This window comes from Sapajus apella, unplaced genomic scaffold, assembly GCF_009761245.1.
Source record: "Sapajus apella isolate SASKATOON/1434 unplaced genomic scaffold, GSC_monkey_1.0 scaffold64, whole genome shotgun sequence".
Lineage (NCBI taxonomy): Eukaryota > Metazoa > Chordata > Mammalia > Primates > Cebidae > Sapajus > Sapajus apella.
The window spans coordinates 389,234-408,621 of NW_022437004.1; the positions used below are offsets into that span (position 1 = coordinate 389,234).

The 19,388-nt window shown below is 46.7% G+C and overlaps 1 pseudogene across 1 annotated transcript in view; it reads left to right on the forward strand.

Moving 5' to 3' along the window:
* The first annotated feature begins 4,596 nt into the window (after positions 1-4,596).
* LOC116530019 overlaps positions 4,597-19,388 on the forward strand; it is a 40,744-nt pseudogene continuing 25,952 nt past the window's right edge. Inside the window, exons 1-3 of the transcript XR_004259790.1 lie at positions 4,597-4,684; positions 5,457-5,536; positions 7,937-9,137. The product of XR_004259790.1 is annotated as an uncharacterized LOC116530019 (transcript). The remainder of the gene's footprint in view (positions 4,685-5,456; positions 5,537-7,936; positions 9,138-19,388) is intronic.

Genomic DNA, 19,388 nt, shown 5'->3' on the forward strand with positions numbered 1-19,388 from the left:
GATCTTTAGAATGTGGATGCATTTCTGGAGGATTCTCAGAAACACCTGGGATGGGAGAAGCTCACTAAAGACCAGCTTTCCTGCAATCTCCTGGGATAGGAGCTAAGGTTGTAGTTATTTGCATTAAGGGAAGAATTGAGCCTTGAAGGCTGGAGAGCTTGGGGACATGAGTGTCACATCAGTGTTAACTCTGGTGGGTGGCCAAGTAACCATATTTGCATGTCTCACTTTCAAACTGGGCAGCAGTGGTGCTATCACAAGGTCCCTCATGCTGGAGCCTCTGCAGAAGGCTAGGCAGGCTGCTTCCCGCAGTCATGTGAGCAGATGTCCTCTCCTGCCTCCACGAGCCATCCCGTGTGGTTACCTGGATGGCATTATATCCCCCTGCCCCACCGGAGTGCTTTCTCTGAACTGCATTTTACTGTGAAGGCATCAGCCGCCACTGAGGACTGAGAAATGCGTCTCCTGTAAGCATGTCGCTGAGGCTGTCCTTTATTACAACCTTAAAAGTCTCCTTTTGGTGGAACACTAAGAAGAAACTTCTTCCTCATCTTCGTATCAGAAGCAGAAAGGTCAGCTCCTCAGGGCCTGGCTTTTTTTTTTTCTTTTCATTTTTAAGTTGTAACATTTTAGAATTGTGGTAAAGTGCACACAACATAAAATTCACCATCGTAACCATTTTTATGTGCATAGTTCAGTGGCATTCAGTGCCTATACTGTTGTGTTACCGTCACCACCATCTATCTTCTGAACTCTTTTCATCTTTCCAAATGGAAACCTTGTACCCGTTATACAATAACTCCCGGAGCCAGCGTTCTGCTTTCCGTCTCTATGAATTTGATTCCTCCCGGTACCTCCTCTAAGAGGAATAAGACAGTATTTGTCTTTTTGTGACTGGCTTGCTTCATGGGTCTGGTTTGTTAAGATCACTGACTTTTCTAGCAAATCAGAGGTCTCTCCTCCCCCATCTTTTTGCTTTGCCATGGCAGCTAGAAGACAAACCCAAATCTCTGCCTGATCCCAAATAAGCATATGAGCTAGAAAATTTTGTTGTAGCCTCATCCTTGATTCTACTTTTTATTCACAGTCTTGTTTTTTTTTAAATTACTAACCCACCTGTGATTTATCGAATAGTTCTTTATAGAAGGCATCTTTAACCAACTCTTTGTAACAAGGTTCTTCCTTGTATATTCTTATACATTTAAAAATACAGGCTGAGTAGCCCTTATCCAAAATGCTTGGGACCAGGAGTATTTCAGCTTTAGAAAACTGTTGGGGATTTTGGAATGTTTGCATTATAAAATCTGTCTCTGCAATGCTCCAGCATTTTGATGGCACTCAAAAAGTTTTGAACTTTGGAGCAGTTTGGATTTGGGATACTCGAATGTCTGTATTAACAAGTAGCTCATGGAGGGATTTAGGGGATTGGGCCAAGCACGTAGTGAAGTGGGTTCTCATAGCCAGAATGAGGCTCATCCACCCGACTCCGCCCACCCTTGCCCCTGAACGGCATCTCCCGCTGCAGGCGCAGGCAGTGGAGCTGCCCTCACTAATATCTTCTTCCATGCTGACCCCCTCGGCTCCAAAGTCACTGCACTCAGATTACGGTTTAGAAGCCCAGGAACTCTTCTTATAACTAAATGTACTGGTCTAAACTAGTGGTTCCTAAAAGTGTTCTGTGCCTTGCTGCCAACACCTTGGTCTTTTAGGGACCCCACTAAACACTTTCTCTTCAAAGTTCCTGGCAACCAGGTATGGGCTACCCACTCTGCCCAGTGGGCTTTTGTGGGTCAGACTGGGGCTGAGGCTGGGCTTGGGGGTGAGGAGTCTGGCTTGAATGAGGAGGAAAGCCAATTCTGCCAAGCCAGGATCTGAGTGACTTCCCCTGGAGTTATTTTTCCACGCTGGAAAATTGTTGGTGACCATTAAGCCCCGAGGAGTCTGTTTCTTTTTGCTCATCATGGAGTGGCTGCTTAAGCCTGAATCAGTGCTGGGTGGGGTCCGCCACTGGGCCTTCCAGGGGCTTCTGCAAACCCCGTTGTTTATACTTAGCTCACTTTAAAGCAGACTGGTTCATGCAGACCATTAGGGTTGAGTCCAGTGTTTGCAGTCAGGAGACCTCGAAGCCTGTCCCTGCCATTCACTAGCAGCATGGCTTTGGACAAACTGATTCACCTCTCTGAAACTCCATTTCCTGCTCTAAAAGAGGGATGATAATACCCTTCTTTCAGGGTTGTTGTCAGATTAAGGGGAGTAACCACAAATTTAATAACAGGTTATTGTTACAGTAATTATTGTGGAGAACAACTGATTATTAGACATTATTCCCTGAATCCAGCTCTTTGCAGCAACTTTGTGCTTCCTCTCTTGACTTAATTTTTACAAATCTCAGAGAATTAATGCTGAAGGACTTTCAAAGGTTGTCAGGACCATGGTTCCCAAAGCTGGCTGACATCAAAGTCACTTGCAGAGTTTAAAAGGCATTTAAAGTGGGGGCCGAGGACTCTATTTTTAGGGGGCTCTCCTAAAATACAGAGGACTCTATATTTTTAGGGGGCTTTGTCTGCGGATGGACATTTGAGTTACCCCTGGTCTAGAGCTCTCTCTGCTATTTGGCAAGAACTCTTTTCTTGGCAGGTGAAGACCCATCCCATGTTTACAGATTTCACCAAACAGGACTCCATACCCTGTTGCAGAGTTCGCATAGTGTCTGAAATCCTTTCACGGCTCCACTCTTCCCGTTGCATTCTCTTCTTATATCTCCAAAGATCTTGAATGGCTTGTAATGACTGTCCCACCAGTTTCTTTGTTTCCCGGTCTGGTTCCTATCATCATTATCTCCTTTGGGAGATGGGTTCTGCCATTTATCTCTTCTGAGGCTGGAGTTTTGCTAGACTCTAACTTCAACTCTTCATTCCTTCCCCACACTTTCTCCCGTCTGGAGTTTGGGTTTATTTTTCTTCCTGCCTAACTACTTCTAATATACTAAGTCAATAAACAGATTCTCTGCGGTTACATATGGCAAACAGCTGAAATTTACAGTTGAGAGTAAAATTTCCTCATTTGGGAAAAAACCCATCATTTCACAGATTTAGAAAGTGGTCATTCTGATCTCCAGGGCAAATAAAAGTGTTTTATAACCTTCCACAAAAGCTTATGCCTTGATTAAATTTTTATTATGAATTATTAATTAAACCAAGGAAATGCAGAGACCTAAACCTTTGCTTAAATTTGCTCCAGATTGAGACACAAACCAAAGGCAGCAAGAAACCCTGAAGGGGGGATTTAATGATGAGCAACACATATAAAACTATCCGCACACTTTCATCTGCCAAAAGCTCCAAACCAGCTATGTAAATGAGCCCACGTGCCCAGACCCGGACAGAGGCTGGCAATGTGCCTGGAAGAAACGGGACCTCCTTGGCTTCTCTCTTCTGGATTCTGTGTTTGGGTTGCATGGAGCACTGTGCTGTTATAGACACACAGGCTTATCTACTTCATGAGCAGCTGTGGTTAGAGGGAGTCGGTAGTGGAGCAAAAAAGCAGCCTGGTGTCTTGGAAGCTGAGCCAGAGGTCCAGAGAAGTGGGTCACTGCTCTCTGGCTAGAGTGATTGATCTGACCAGAGCCAACCAATATAGCTGTGCAGGTTGCCTGGAGGCCGGCCCAGTGGGTGTGGACATCCAGCTCATGTCCTACTCACCGAGACGTGCTCCTTGCTGCGGGGCTGCACCCACTATGAGGAGAGAGCACCTTTTTCTGACTTGAACAAGGGAGTCACATGGCCTTGCTGGAGGCTGATAGTGTGCATATGGGGTGAGTGAGAGGGATGGGGCTGCATTCTTCTTTTCCTCAGAACACAGAGGTGTTTTGGGCAAGAGGTAGCCTAGAACTGCACCAGTAGATACTGGGGATGCAAAGTTGAACCAGACTCTCATTCAAAGAGCTCACAGTACATTGAGGAAGCAGTCAGATACGCAGAGTATTACAACACAGTGGGGACAAGCGCTGTACAGGACATCTCTATGGGTGCCCACACAGATGGGATCGGGCAGTGAGGAATCAGAAGCTTTCTTGGGGATGATGTCTAAATGAGTCTTGAAAAGTGGAAGGGGTTGGGATGAGGGTGAGAAGAGCGAGAAAGCACTGAAGGTAAACAGAGCTGCAAGATCAAAGTCATGGAGGATGAAGGAGCACTATCCAAGAGCTCTCAGGGAAGATGCAGAGCTCCTGTGGGGGGCTCCCCACTTCCTGTAGTTGCAACTTGTAGTTCAAGACATTTTCAAGTATGAGCAGTTATTCATATATGAACTAAGTGGGTGGGTGATGCCTATCCCTTCCCCAGTGACCATGACTGGGGGGCTTGAGTTCCCAGCACGATGCTTGGCGTTTGAGGGCTAGTTTCTTCCCCTCCTCACTTCCTCCTGCCCATTCACTTTTAATATGAAAACAGACATAAAATACATACATCTGTGTATCTTCATAACATTCAGAAAAGAAGGAAAAATGTGAAGTGAAGGGTAATAGCATGACCCTGTGGCCATGGTCGGCTCCCCATGATTTTGTGTCCCTGCTTCTGGGCTGGCTTCTAGGAGTGGATGGCAGTTGTGGCCCAGCAAGAAGCTTGCCTCTCCAGATCAATCACTCCAGAAGAGGAGAGGAAAAGGGAGCCGTCTGACTGCCTTGGTAAGTAAAAGTTACCATTATCTGATTATCTTTAGGGATTCCCGACTCTCTGGATAGCTAGTCATGACTAGAGAGGATTCTGCATGGAGGCAATGTAACATTTATTTGGCTTTTATTTTTACTGAATTCAGTGCTCATGGAAAGTGGCACATTGACAATACTGCTTCCTAGCATGACATCACATAAATAAGTTTGAAGATACTGCTTAATAAGAACCCTTTAAAGATAAGGGAAATGGTAGAAAGAACTGAAGGATGCTGTTTCCTTTTTAATATCTGCCATGAATCATAGTCCAGAGAGAAGACAGAAAGCTGAGGCACACAGGGACAAAGCACTGGCACAGGGGTCAGGGGACGGGCATTCACCGGGGATATAGCTCAGATCCCTGCCTTTGCTTCAGATTGAAGCTGGTAGATAGGGACATGGGAAGCTATGGGACTGGTCTGAAGGGAAGGGTGGGGTGCTTAAGCCTTTGCTGGCATGTGGCTTTGCAATCTCATACACTGAATAAATCCATCAGGGCGCTGCATCCACTCACCCAATTAGCCTGCACCTCATGAACACCTATTGTGAGGCCAGCACCATGGGGAAACTCTGAAAGAACCAGACAGCCCACCACCAGTGAGGACTGACCTCACCCTGGGTGGTAATGCTTTCCTTCTGCTCACTTACCCAAAGGGAAAAGAAAGTGCAAGATGCCTAGTGTACACTGACTTTCTTGAGGGAGAAAAGGCTCTTGGTAAAACAATGCCTTATTCCTTTCCTTTGGAAGTTCTTTCTGCAGAATACAGCTCAGTTGTGGGTCCCCCAAAAGCCCCTGAAGAATTAAATAAAAAAAAGAGGTGGTGTCAAGTGAGGGCTTTAGGGCATTGAAAGTAACTTTTGGTTGCTGTCCTGTTGAGCCAACTGCTTTACTAACTGGAGCCATCGCTCAAACTGGAGGGTGAGGGAGTTGGTGGGGCTGCAGCTGGGGCTTGCTCAGTGGTTGACCCCAAGTGATCCTGTTTGAGGAAAACTCCTGTGATCCCCTATCAGAATATTTTGAAGGTGGAAGAGTCCGCTGATGGGAAGGGAGAAGAGTGGGAGGAGGAAATAAGCATTAGGCAGCTTCCTTCCTTGACGGATGGAAAATAAAGGGCCTGTCTGCAGCTCGGCAAACTGCTCTGTAGACCACCCAGCGGGGCTGCTTTCCGAGGTGATGGTCTTCTCGCTCCTTAGCGAGCCTGGTGGAGCCAGCCACTGACATTGGAAAGGAGTTGGAGGTTGGAGGTTTGTGGCCAGGAAATGAGAGTTATTGGGGAGGAGGAAAAGAAACGCAAGTGGGCTAAGGAAAAATGTAAGGCAGGGAGATGGTTCTTCAATGAAACCTCTGGCATCTTTTAAACCATAAAGATGTTTTGGCTGGTTTGATTCCAGTCCATAAAATAGCTCAGTAAGATCTTAGGGATTATTTAGCTCAAACCCCTGAGAAGTGAGGAAACTGAGGCCCAGAGGTCCAACTTGCTTTGGTCGTGGGGTGCATATGTAGCCCAGCAGGGTCCCAGCTCCTCTGAGCTGCGGCTCATGGTCTTATCCTTGCTGGGGAGGCCTCAAGTTCCTTCAGCTGGTCCTTCTGAAGCAGAGGAGGAGCCCACGAGGAAAACATTCATCTCAGAGTTAGGTGACCTTGGCTTTAGGGTCTAGTTGCCAATTTCTTCCACCTTCCTTGCTAACATCTTTCCCAAGCCTTCCAGACTAGGGCACGGTACCACCCCCTTGCCGTCAGGCAGGCGGCCTGTCGGGAGAGCAGGAAGGGGAATTCAAGGCAAGCGAGGCACACTGTGAGCCCCCTGCTAGAAGTGCTCTCCCCTTCCTTCTTTTGGAGGTGGCAGTTACTGGGCAGCATGACCCTGAGGAGCAGATAAGCCGTCTCAGATAGGAAGGTTTTATCTTTGAGGTTATTGCAAATGTGCCTGACTTCTTCATCTGGTTCTGTCTGGATCTGAACTGGTAGCCAGATAAACTGTTGGTGGCCCCATTTCATGTATTTATCAAGTCTAAACAATTGTCAGGAGGTAATTATCCCCCAGGAAGCAATGGCACATAAGCAGTGCCCTGCAGTCTGGTTATAGCCGCAGAATCTGTAAGCTGTCCCTCCTCGGCCTGTGCAGATTTTCTCCTCTGTCCCTGCTGCCCTGAATTTTAAAGGTAGTTTGATGTTCCAACAAGTTTGTTTTGGTGTTCTTTGCCCATAGCCCAAAATAAAATCTAATGGTTTTTATAGGTGGATAAATCCTTTTTAAAGGCTCTTTTGTTATCACCACGGGGTTTGTGAGCACTAAAACTGGGTTTTAAGGGATCAGTGAAACCTTAGAATCACAGTTTGCTGTATCTGGAAGGAATCCTGACCACTTGGTACAGTCCCCTTATGCTGTAGATGAAAAGGCCAAAGCACGAAGGGATTTAGTGGCTGGTGAAGGGAACGTGCTCTTCAGAGTTGGTCAGATGTGGAGCTGAAGCTTGGTCTGGCCACTGATTTGCTGCCTGGCCTTGGGTAAACTTCTGGAACCTCTGTTTCCTTATCTACCACATGTAGATATCAATCTAGACTCCACATCATTGCCAGAGGTAAAACTGTTTCTCTCTGGTCAAGGTCACACAGACAACTGAGGGGCAGAGCCAATGCCAGAACCTTAGTATCCTGGTTCCCAGGTATTGATCCTTTCCATTATTCTGCAGGAGGTCTTCAGGCTACTGTTAAAATAAAAAGTAAAGATTTTACTTTATTCCACCCAAAATTCTAGTTCAGCTTTTCCCAGACACAGCACCTCCAGCGGGTCCGAGGCTCAGTTCTATGTGGGAACTCATGTTTATACGATGACCGCATCTATATTTTTTCTGAATGAACTAATAATCGACTTGCCATTGTATTTAAGAAAAATCAGACATCACCTCATGGAAGACGTCTCATTGAAAGGGACCGTCAGTTATTCCACTCGTTCTGGCAAATTTTCTTTTTAGCTCTGGTTGCAGCAGGAAGAGAGAGACGTCTGGGGGGCTTTTTGCCTGGTGGAAGGGCATCACTGGTCCACAGCGGGGGGCCCCTGGGATGACCCATCCCAATGTCCCAGCCTGAGTCTATGGTCTCAGGGCTGGTCGCAGGCCGTCCTTGCAGCCCTCGCTCGCCAGGGCGTTCTCTGCACCTCGGACACTAGGTGGCGCCACAGGAACATCCTCCCAGCCCGAGGCACGGTCGCAGCCAGGGAGGACTAGCTGCGGTGCCTTGGAATTCTCTTTTTTTTTCACGCAGGGTCAGCCGTCCTGCTGGCCTCCTCTCGCCACCCTGCCCTCTGGTCAGAAGCCCGGCTCCTCGCCGGGGAAGGGCCTGTGCTGGCACGCCTGGAGCTGGGACTTGTGCCCCATGGGGTGTCAGGAGTCTCTGGTGCCCCGCGTTCAACCCCACAGGGCCGGGCTGTTTGCTCCCCATCGGTCGCTGTTCTCGCTTCCTGGATTATTAAGGACTCATTTGCTTGGAGCGGCATCATTACAAGTGTTTGGGGTACTAAATATACTCCCTATTTTTCTGTTTTCGAAAGGCTGCAGGCGCGATGCACAGTGCGCTTGCACGGTGGGGCCTCGTGCTTGCCATAGGAGCAGGCGGAGGCCGGGCAGGGGCGGTGGGCGCCGGCCACGTCTCGGTGGGACTCAGCCAGGCGGTCCCCGCGTGGCGGCCTCGGCGGGCCCTGCAGCCCTTCATTCCCGGAGGAGGGCTGGGGGCCGGGCGCGGGGCGCTTCCCCTCCTCAGAGCCTTCAAACCGCAAGGGGGATTCGGCTTCCCAGTCGATGGTCGTCCTCTCCTATACCCGGCTGCATCTCCATTTACCGTCGCCCATTTCCTCTGGCCGCCCAGGCTCCTTGGCTCCACTGGGGTCTCCGTTCCCTGCTCCCGGTCCCCCAGGCAGGTCGCGGCTGCTTTGTCCAGGATTCCACAGGGGCTTGACCCAAGGGCGTTGGTTTAGGCCGGATCCGGGTCCCTCGTCACTCCCCGGCTTCTTCCACTTCCGGATCCTGGAGAACCGGGAATCCAGCCCTGCGTGTGCCTCTCCTTCCTCCTCCGTGCTGAAAGCACACTCCAGGCACGCTTCCTGTCTGCGGGGCATCAGTTCTGAAAGTGAGCTGAGAACAAGGAGTTTCTTTTTCTTCCCCGGAAGTTGCCTTTTGTAAGGACTGTGTCTGCGCCGAGGCTTGATGCCTGTTGCTGCTCCTGGGAGTGCGGGCCTGGGAAGTTGATGAAAATGTCAACATTAGCTTTAGTGGTGAGGCCAAAGGGAAGACGGACCCAGCATCAAGCCTGGGTAGAGGAGAACGGGAGAGGGAGGACCCGAAAGGCGTGTTACCAGAACCAGGGCACGCTGTTCACTGCTTTGGGATGTCTGAATCCTGCCTTTGCTGTTTGAGAGCTCTAGGACTGTGGGTAAGTTGGTTGACTTTTTGAGCCTCAGTTTCCTGTTCTGTCAAATGGGTATACAACTCGCTAGCTCACAGAGTTGTGGTAAGGATTATGAACTATTATGCATCTACAGTGTCCTCCTGGCAAATGAAAAGGCTCAGTAAATGGTAACTGTTATCATGGTCCAATATAAACTTCCGTTCCAGCCTTTCATCAGATTGATCTTACAGAAATCAAAAGGTTCCTGCTTTTACCGCCTTGTCTGGAATTAGGAAAAACCTTCCCCCACCGTGTTTTATAGCCCTGCCCTTTCCAAGGCAGAAAGGAAGAGAGGGTAACGGGGCTTATTTTCTTCTCCCAGAACTCTTGAAGAAGGATTCAGGAGGCGGCTGCGCTGCTGGGGATGAACGGTGTAACACTGGGGCATGTCAGCTTCCTCCTTGGTACAGTGGGAATCTTATACAGCCCTCTTTCTTTCCAGCACCAGATACTGCTACACCATCTCATTGACATGGACCTTCACGTGGCAGCAAGTCGATCTCATTGCTTTTGGTGAAAGTCAGTCCCGTTTGTAAAGATTCTCATTGTGAGAATGGGTAAACCATCCATTTGACTAAAAACCAAACCAGGTATGCCTTTACCTCCTCCTAAAAAGCAGCAGGAGGTATTGATAAGGGAAGTCCTATCTAAATTCCTGGTTTAGAGAATGACTACCCTTATTTTAAGAGTTAAACATGACTCCCATCAATACCTCTGAAAAACCTTCCCAACATGTTTATCTCATTAATATCATGGGGTTGGCAGGTCACTGTAGACAGCAACTGGGACGCCAAAAGGGGAAAGTCTGGCCACGCTTGTACCCTGTTCCCAAACCTGGTCCAGCACCAGTCACAGGTACCAAGAAGCTCTGGAGACTTGACCAGCCCCTGCAATTGGTCACCTTACTTTTCCATGGACAGAGCAATGGACTTAGATTCCTGCTGGCATCCTTTGAGGGCAAGCAGACCCTTTTTCCAGCTTGCACTGTGAACTCTGCTGCAGCCGTGAGGGCTGTCTGTGACAGTGAGCCCGAGATGACTGGGCTCTGTGCTCCCTCCCAGCCCTCCAGTCCTTGGCCCGCCACAGAGAACTGAGCTCTTTTATTAGCACCATGAATGTGACTGATACAGCTAGCCGTTCCCTCGTGCGAATGACTCAGTTTATTAATGCTCTGCTAAAGATGGCTTCTTTGCTTGCCAGCAGCCTTAAACAGTATTTCATTAAAACTGGCTTAATTATTTTGAGAAGACGGCCCAATTAAAAGCTATACTCCCTCTATGTGAGTGTTTATACATAGAGCTGTATATATAATACATATTTGTAAGTGTGTGTATGTATATGTGTATGTATGTGTCTATAAATATATAGGCTTAGCAATTTAATTACATGGGATAAATTGTTGGAAAAAATACCCAGGAGCTGGTCCCCTTTCTGTTGCTAGATTCAGGGTAGAGGCCACCCCTCCACTCTGGGAGAGGCTGGTGTTGGTGGTCTCTCAATGACTCTGCAGTTGAAGTCCCAGCTGCACAGAGCTCTGCCCCAGTTTCAGGAGCCAGCAGCCTTGGGAGAGGCGGATCCTGACCTCTGCTCTGCTCTTGGGATAGCCTTTCCCTTCCCAGCAGGGTTGAGATACTTGGGCCAGGAAATGTTGTGGCAAAGTGTTTGCCAAAGCTCAGGAGAGACACAGACTTGGGGCTTTTGTTTCTGGAGCTGGCTGTCTAGCTTTCCTAATGAGCAAATATGTTCTCTTTAAGGAAACAAACAAAGCAAAAACACCAATTCATCTGGATTTTATTCATTTGTTTTAAACACAAACAAACAAAAGGAGAGGGGTTATTTCTGCACCAACTATTTCAAATGCAAGTTACTCCATCACTCGGGGTGGTTGGATGGTGCTTGTCACCATAGGACCCACAGGGCTAGTTCCAACTGTTATTCGGTAAGGCTTTTTTCTTTCCAAAATTCCCAGTGTTCCTTTAAGGCCCATTTAGCTGCGGGTTTTGTTTATTCTCCCGGCAATCAGCATTTAAAATAAGACAAACAAGCATTTTTCCTGGGCTGTGAATCCCCCCCGGCCAGCCTCCACCTGCACACCTGAAGCCAGCATGTCCAATCGAATTTCTCTGTAACCCATATCCCCTTTAGAGACTTGTCCCCTTCGTACACCAGGCTGGAAATAGAGAACTTAAGCAGGGCAAATGTAATTTTAAGAATTGCTAATGATGCTAGAAATCTGCAATGCAATTAGTATCATTGGATTTGGCGCTCCTCCGAAGGCACAAAACTCCTTGTCATACCGCAGTGGCAGCAGCGGCGAGTGCCTCCGCATGTGCCGGGCTGTCCGGGTATGCTGGCAGCCGCTCTGCACTGAGATGTGAGCAGTTGGTTAGGCTTCCTCTCTTTCTTTCTCACACTACTGACTTCTTTGTCTCTTTTCTGGGTTGCAGAGGGATGGGTATTTTCCATTGATTATAACTTTAGCATTTGACCTTCTTGTGGAGTCACTTTGTTTTTTAGAAAACGAGACTCCTGCTTTGTGAACTCTTTGTGCTCTCTGGGATTTCAGTGCTGTAGTTCAACCACTGATCCCCCTATCCTGAATTCCAGTACTTCGGGCGCTATTATTGGTACCTCAACAGTTGTGGGGGCCTTTCCATCATTGCCCACCATAGGATACACTTTTTTCTCTCTCTCATTTTTCTAATTTCCTTGTCTTCTTCACTCTCCACAGAGCCAGAGGTGGTATAAAGAGTCAAAAATAGGAATATAAAGAAAGCCAGAGGGAGAGAGGGAGTGAGAAAGAAAAATTTTTAAAAGAGAGGAAACAATTTATTGGATTAAAAATAAACCTTTACTTTTTCACAGAAAATTTATTTTTGTTCTCTGGAAAAATAACATGGGCCAGGCATGAAAAGCATGTCAGCTGGCTAAAAGATTGCAAAATCCAGAAGATGAGCTTGAGGGATCCGGTCAGTTTAGCAAAGGTATCTTCTCTGGGGATCCTCTTTTAAATATGGACGCCCAAATCAGAAGCTTGTAGAGGGGAGCTCTTCTTCCAAGATTCCAGATGTGTCTGTGAGACAACACATTATGGGGCAAATTGATTTCACCCTTGGGAAACCAGGGAGATTTTCAAAGTTATGTCTGCAAAGCTGGCTAATGCAATTCCCCATTAGTGCATTAAAGTGTGCCCTTATTAATTCAAACATAAAGGCAACAAAATAAGCTGTTAAATTTAAAATATAATACATATATAATGAGAATGTGTGAAAGCCTTATTCAAATGAAAATACAGGAGTGTTTGAACTACTGAGGTATCTTTTGTATTGAATTATGAGCATATGTAATAGATTTAATTATTAATTTCCCCATTGTTCTATGCACACAGACAGGGTTCAAGGCACAGTCATTCTCTGGCTTTCATAGATCTAATTTGTATAATTATTGCCTGAATAAAAAATTGCTCCAATTCCTAGCTCTCTTTCTTTTTTCCCCCCTTCTAAATACTATTTCAATGCTGCATTCCAAAAGGGGAACACCTGCCACTTCTTCAAAGTCAGCTGATCATTTGGAATGATGGACGGCGCTGCTGCCGATGACGTCCCCTTTCAAGTCTCTTTGTCTAAGTGAATTATCGTGCATCCTTTTAATTTTATTGAACAAATTACATTTGTCAAGGTCTATCTTTGTAAATAAATGATAACTAGAGACACATGGATGCGTATTTCTGCTGTTCAAGGGCTCTTGTTCCATTTCTGGAAGCCAGATGAACATGGAACAAAGGAGAAACTTTCCTCTAAAAGCAATTATCTTTCTGCATTCCCATCAGTATAATTATATTGCAGGGAATTTTAAGAAGCTGTAGAAGTAGAATTGAATGCTTAAAACTGTGTTTGCTGAATTGCTATGCAAAAGTTGAACAGGCTGTATTGCATCACACAAAATAGTCTAACTCTCTCCTGGCCACATTTCTATAAGTTTAGAGTGTGCCTGAAGGATTGAGATGGTGTGGGGGAAGCGGTGGGGCTGGGGATGAGTCAGATCGCGTTTAGGATTTCCTGTGTTTCTTAAATGGAATATTTAATGACATTTCTGAAACCTGAGGACTGTTAGCAAGGTGACTAGGAATGTGTATAATAAAGCCACCCATTCCAGTCTAGCTGGAAAGCTTCTGATTTGCAGATTGCTCTCTGTCTGAAACAGTCCTCCTAGTTTATTAACCATGAATGGTGCTGGGATGAGGAGGGGACCGTTCATGAAATGATGGCAGCAGCAATTACACAGCCCCCAAAACAAGCCAGCAGCTGGCTTACGGAGATATTGAATGTGGTTTGTGTGGCTACTGTGTCAATACTGTGCATCAACCAGGATTATTTCTTTATCATTGGTTCTCCCACAATTTAGTGAAATAAACAGTTTCTATGAGGTAAGTTGTATTGTCTGATCACTCATAGCTCAATAACCTCATTCCTGCCCCTTTCCAATTTTTAACAAACTCCCTGATGAACATTCAGGTGGAAAGCAAAGCACTGGTGAGAAGTGGCAACAGAGGATGCCAGAATCATGTGTTAGTTTAGTATGGCTGGTAGGTTTTCAGTTACTGGACAATTGATGGGATAATATTGTAGTCTAGAGATCTTGAGGAAAGGAAACCTAGAAGCAAGGATGACCTTGTATGCTCTCAAGAGAAGTGAGTGAAAGGGTGAATCAGGAGCCTGGCGATAACTTCCAGGCTGCATGGAACAGTGGGATGAGCACAGGCTTGGGTCGGGATGGAGACAGCCCCTGGCCCCCTGCACTCAAGTGTCCGCAATGGTGAGATGAGGGATCTGGACCAAATGATTGAATAGACAGATGTTTAGATTCCGGGTCCAAGGTCAAGAAACCCATTATATGGGACGCTGATTTCCATAGGGAAGTAGTGGAGGGAAGGCCCATGTTCTAGGATCGCAATGTTAGAGCTTTGTGAATGTGTTGAAGGGGAAAAATGATTTTTTCTCTTAGGAAAAATGAGTCCAGTGCTTTCAATCTCCAATTTCTGTGGCTGAGGTTTGGTAATAAGAACTGAAACCCAAGGGATCATTGCAGGTGACATGATCAGAAAGTGCTAGGCCTATAAAATAGTTTTAAAATGGTGTATTAGCCATCTTGGTGATTGAAAAGGCTACTTGCTCAGGAGAAAGTTGCCAGTAGGACTGATTTGTTTGATTCAGATCATCTCACTAAGCAGGCAATGAAGGGAATGTGCAGAAAGAACCAGCATGTCCAGCTTAGTGTTGAATTCAGTGCTCCTCAAAAGTGTCAGACCCTCTGCTGGAGCTAGGAATAGAAGGTCATATGGTCCCTGTCATCAGGATCATGTTGTATACGTATGACAATGAAACCAGGTAGGAATATCTGTGATACCAGGATACAGTGATTGGGGCCATGACACAGGTTTCCTGGGAGGGATCCTGGGAGTGCTGTGGTAGTCAGGGAAGGCCATAGAAGGAAGTGAGGCTTGATTAGACACAGTCAGATAAAGGTTGGGGTAGACAATGGTAACAGAGGGAAGAATACTTGACGAGCAGTGACATAAAGCAGCAAGATATGTTCAAAAAGCTGCTGATGCTTCAAGATGGCCAAGGCAGAGGGTGAGTGTGGGTAAGCAGAAGGGGATGGGGCTGAGGAAATCAGCCCGTGCCAGACAAGGAGGGTCTGGGGGCCTCACCAGGAGGCTTGAACTTTCTGCTCTGAGTTACAGGAAAGAGGAAATCACTGAAGGAGTGTCACAGGTAAGCAGTGTGTCAGGGTCAGAATTTAGAAGGGTCATGTTGACAGCCAGGACTAGATCCTGGAGTGCTTGTGCAAAATGAAAATGTAGGGCCTTCTGTTCAAAAACCAAAAAAAAGTGATGTTAAAGGCATTAAAATACAGAGCGTTTCCCTTCATTCTGCAGTCTCTCAGTCTGTCATGGCATTTTTTAATCCTCTTTAATGTCACGACCCTCCAGTCCTCATGGCAGGACACTTGTGTGGCAAGTACAGACCTTTGAGGGAGCTGGAGATCTCCCTGAGACTTGGGACACGTGGTCCACCGGCAGCTGGTTCCTCCTCTCAGTAGCTGTAGGACTGATGTGCCATGCCGCAGGTAGGGGCAGGAAGATGCAGCCAAGTGTCTCTCCTTCCTGGAGGCCTGGTGCTCCCACCCTTGGTGAGCAGGTAACCCCTGAGGGTATTGCAACTTCCCTATCAAGATGCACTGGGTATCTTGGTTAAGGTTGGGCCTGAGGCTTCCTGTTCCAAGTCACCTGCTAAATGCACGGTAGCACTGATAGCTTGGGGTGAGAATGACCACTGACACACCCCCTTGTAAGATACTGTGAAGCACACTCACCAACCCCGCCCCTCTCCACCCTGTGCCCAAGCCTCCACTGAAGTGGAGTTGACAGAATCACTGGGACAGGTTGTGAGGGAGGTTGGGCAGGGTCCAGGGTGCCAGGGACAGAGAGATATCCAGGGTGCCAGGGATAGGTAGCTGAGAACCTGTCCTGGGAGGCAAGAGATGCTGCACATGAGACCAAGACCCTAAGCCCCTGGCCCGTGGTTATGTGCCATGGACTTCACTTCCAAAACAGTAAATCATTAGGAATTTCACGATGGCAACCAGAGAGCATTTGCCCTCAAGCTTGGGCCCTACTGAGCATGGATCCCTGGGCTTTGTGACTACAGCGATCACTCACTCTTCATGAAGCCCATTGGCAGCAAGGCAACTGTAGCAGAGCTAGGCTTGAGGCAGGGAACCCACCAGGAAGGGGCTGGAGTTATCAGGTGGTGAGTCCTGAGAACCACAGTGAAGATACTGGTCAGAATGGAGAGGAAGCAATGAAGGGAGATATTAGGAGGTAGAAGTTGTAGGACTAAGAGGCAAATAGGGTGTGGGGGGTGAGTGAAGCTGTAGGATATAGGGTTACTTACAGGTTTCTCATATGGGTAACTGATACTTTATGAAATACTTTTACATAAATTTTATCACTTAATCTGCAATATATATTATTTTTACTTCCATCTTATGGTGAGGAAATAAAGAAGTGAGGTAATTCACTCAAACTCATCTGGTCAGAAGACTTGGGATTAGCCCAAGGCCTTTGATTTTGATGGCACATTCAATCTACCATGACTCCTCTGCTGCTCTGGATGAGTCTGCCCTTTTCGTTCATTCGTTCATTCATTTATTCATTGCTTCATTCAACAAATACTTATGAGGTGAGCACGAGGTGCTGGGCATTCGTCTAGGTGCTGGAGATCACTGGTGAACACGCCAGGCAAGGCCTCTGCTCTCATGGAGTGCACGTTCTAGCAGGGCCCAGGTGCCAGATGTAATCAGAAGTTTCACTAGAGCTTTAAGGGCCAGTGGAAGCCATTATTTATTTATATTTTCTGTTTCTTGTCCCAGTTTCTAATGAATTAGAGTTTGATTAGCTTCAACAGAGCACTATGACTACAGGGAGAATAATAAAGTGTCCTTTCATCCACCCCTATCCAAAAGCTGTGTGTAATTAGAGGAATCAAACCCTGTGCGCTTCATCTCCACCTGGGTTGGCAGAGGTCGGTTTATTCTGTAGATATGTAATTATGTTGTTTTGCTCTTTCATTTAAAAAATATATTATCTCTTTCAATGAATCTTATAAATCTCAGGCTAGGAGACTGGATACCCCTGATAAAGAATAAATTTCGAGGTGTTACACTGTTGTCGAGCCAACAGCAATGGTTCTGAATACTGATCAGATGACTCAACCGTACAGGTCAGAAAGGTACTTAACTGGCTGACAACTCAGCCCTTCCCAGGCTTGCACCATAGAAGACCATCAGTAATGCATGTGTTAAATGGTGTTAGGATGAACCAGTTTTCCCCCTTGGTGCACAGCTCCAAGGAACTCGAATGGCTGCCAGATGGCTCTGGGTGCTAGGACGTGAGCATTCATTGTGTGAAGGAAGTTTGGAGACTGAAATCCTTTTAAAGGCAATGTTTCACTTGATAGGAAACAACATTGTTATAAGACTAATCAAGACCACTGAGTTGGTAGTCATGGAGAACTAAAGTATTGTTCTTGCCACACAAATTCCTGGACCTAATAATACCTCTGTGTCCTGTCATGTGTCGGAGAGTTGAGGAATGTAACATGAAAACCTGTAATACCAGAGACGTAGAGCACACTCCAGTCTACTCACGTTAGAATGTCTGGGGATGGCCCTTGGCTTCTGAGCTGATGGCCAAGAGTGGGCGGAAGAATAAGTGGTGGAGTTGGTCTTAGAAGGTCTGCTCTACAGTAGGCCTGGGGAGAATGGTGGATCAAGAGGAAGATTCAAACCAAGTGGCAATGAGACATCTGAAGACCGTCCCTATACCAACTGGTACTCCCCTGGCCCAGTGTCGTCATCCTGGGCCCCATGTGGCTGCCCATCGCATATGGGAGGCCTTATTGTATGTCTGCTGTGTGTGGCATGACTCCTTCTAATGGCATTCCTTTTCCCTCATAGCATTGCTCTGCTCTCACAGTCTCTCTCCATAGTAACAGAAGCTTCCCCTGAGTTAACACCTCAACCCATTAAGCTTAAGTGCTTTTCAAAACATTTTATTATTGGCTGAGTGTTTGTGAAGCCGCTTACCTTGGACTCTGACTGGCTTCAAGAGGTTTGAGCCTGTCTTGTGTTCCAGGGACGTGGCCTTGCAAATCCAGTACATCCCAGCACCCAGCTTTCCACCCTTTCTTTACCTCTCTCACCAAATGGCATGAGGTCATTCATGGGAAGGCCACAACGAATTCTGATTTCAGTTTTTGTATCATTACTTAGCTAATTTAAAAATGGATATCATCCCTTAAAATTAAAAATTGTATGTTACCTGGATGGAGTCCACCCACCCAGGGTCAGGCAATGAGCATATGATTAGACATATGAGGGAGTGGCGCTTTCCATGTTACTCTGTTGAGTGAGGATCACAGTGGACCATGTCCTGGGTCCTTTCTGGGACACTCCCTGGTGTCAAGTTCTCTAACTTCTGTTGGCTGCCAGGCACCAATGTCAGCATTCATGTTGCAATCCTGAGGCCACAGGGTGGCTATCTCAAGGAAATAGTATTCATAATATTAACATCTTCTTAATATTACTTAAATAGGCACCCCAGTGTTTCAGGTAAGAGCCATGAATCTTGAGCAAACTTGACTCATGAGGTACCTTCAGAGAATTACTTTTGTTTGTGTGTGTTTATAAGGTGAGTCAGGGGTAGGGTTGGGTATTAAGCATCAAAAGGTCATGCTATGCAATACATGCAATATATGAAGTACTGATTCAATAGAACCATGGCAGGTGCTGTTGTAATTCTTTCTTTCTGCATATAACATAGAATTTGCAATATAAAAATTAATACATGTTATAATCTTAAGGTAGCTTAAGCAAATAATAGGATAAAGAACTCCATGATAACAAACCACAGTGCATATTCATTGCTGGTGAGATAAATTTCATTCATGAGGAGATTTTGATTTCCACCCCTTATAAGGGAATTGTAAGATAGTGGCAGCATCTAATCTTGAGGTAGGTAGATAGCAGTGAGATGGCTACTCATGAATAATTTTAAAATCAATCATCTGTGGCTAAATGTAGTGGCTTCAAATCACTTCACAGCTTTGAGTTGTGGAGGGGAAAAGCCCTTGTGGTGAAATAGAGTAAGAAACGGGAGATGCAAAGCTTTTCTCATTTCTTGTTTCAGTTCGATTCCTGTTCTTTAATTGCTCTGGGACTTAAGATTCCTTTTCCCGAAGCTACAGAGCGTTCTACATCTTCTCAGAGCTGGGTCCTGCGGCCCTCTTCACACAGGGGGGAAGCTCCTCCCCTGCTTCCTGTCGAAGGTGGCTCAGCAACTTGGGGAGGGCCCAGTTTGCCACCTTTCTGGACATCTGAAGGGACCTGCAGGCCAGCCACAGCAAGGCCCAGGGAGGGGGTAGCTCGTGTCCTAGGCTTCTCCACTGCCCATGACTTGGAAGACACAGCAGCAAAGAACAGAACGGTGCCCTAGGTTTCTGGAGGGTCCTTGAACTAAAATGTGATAAGAAAATCTGTGTCAGGAGGAGATGGCAAGGAGTGGAGAATGGTCTTCTGGCCACAGCAGGACTCAGGGGTGGTGATGGGCCACAAATATGTGCCCACCTCATTGGAGTGCAGGGCTTGTGGTGGGAGCTGGTGGGCACAGCAGTG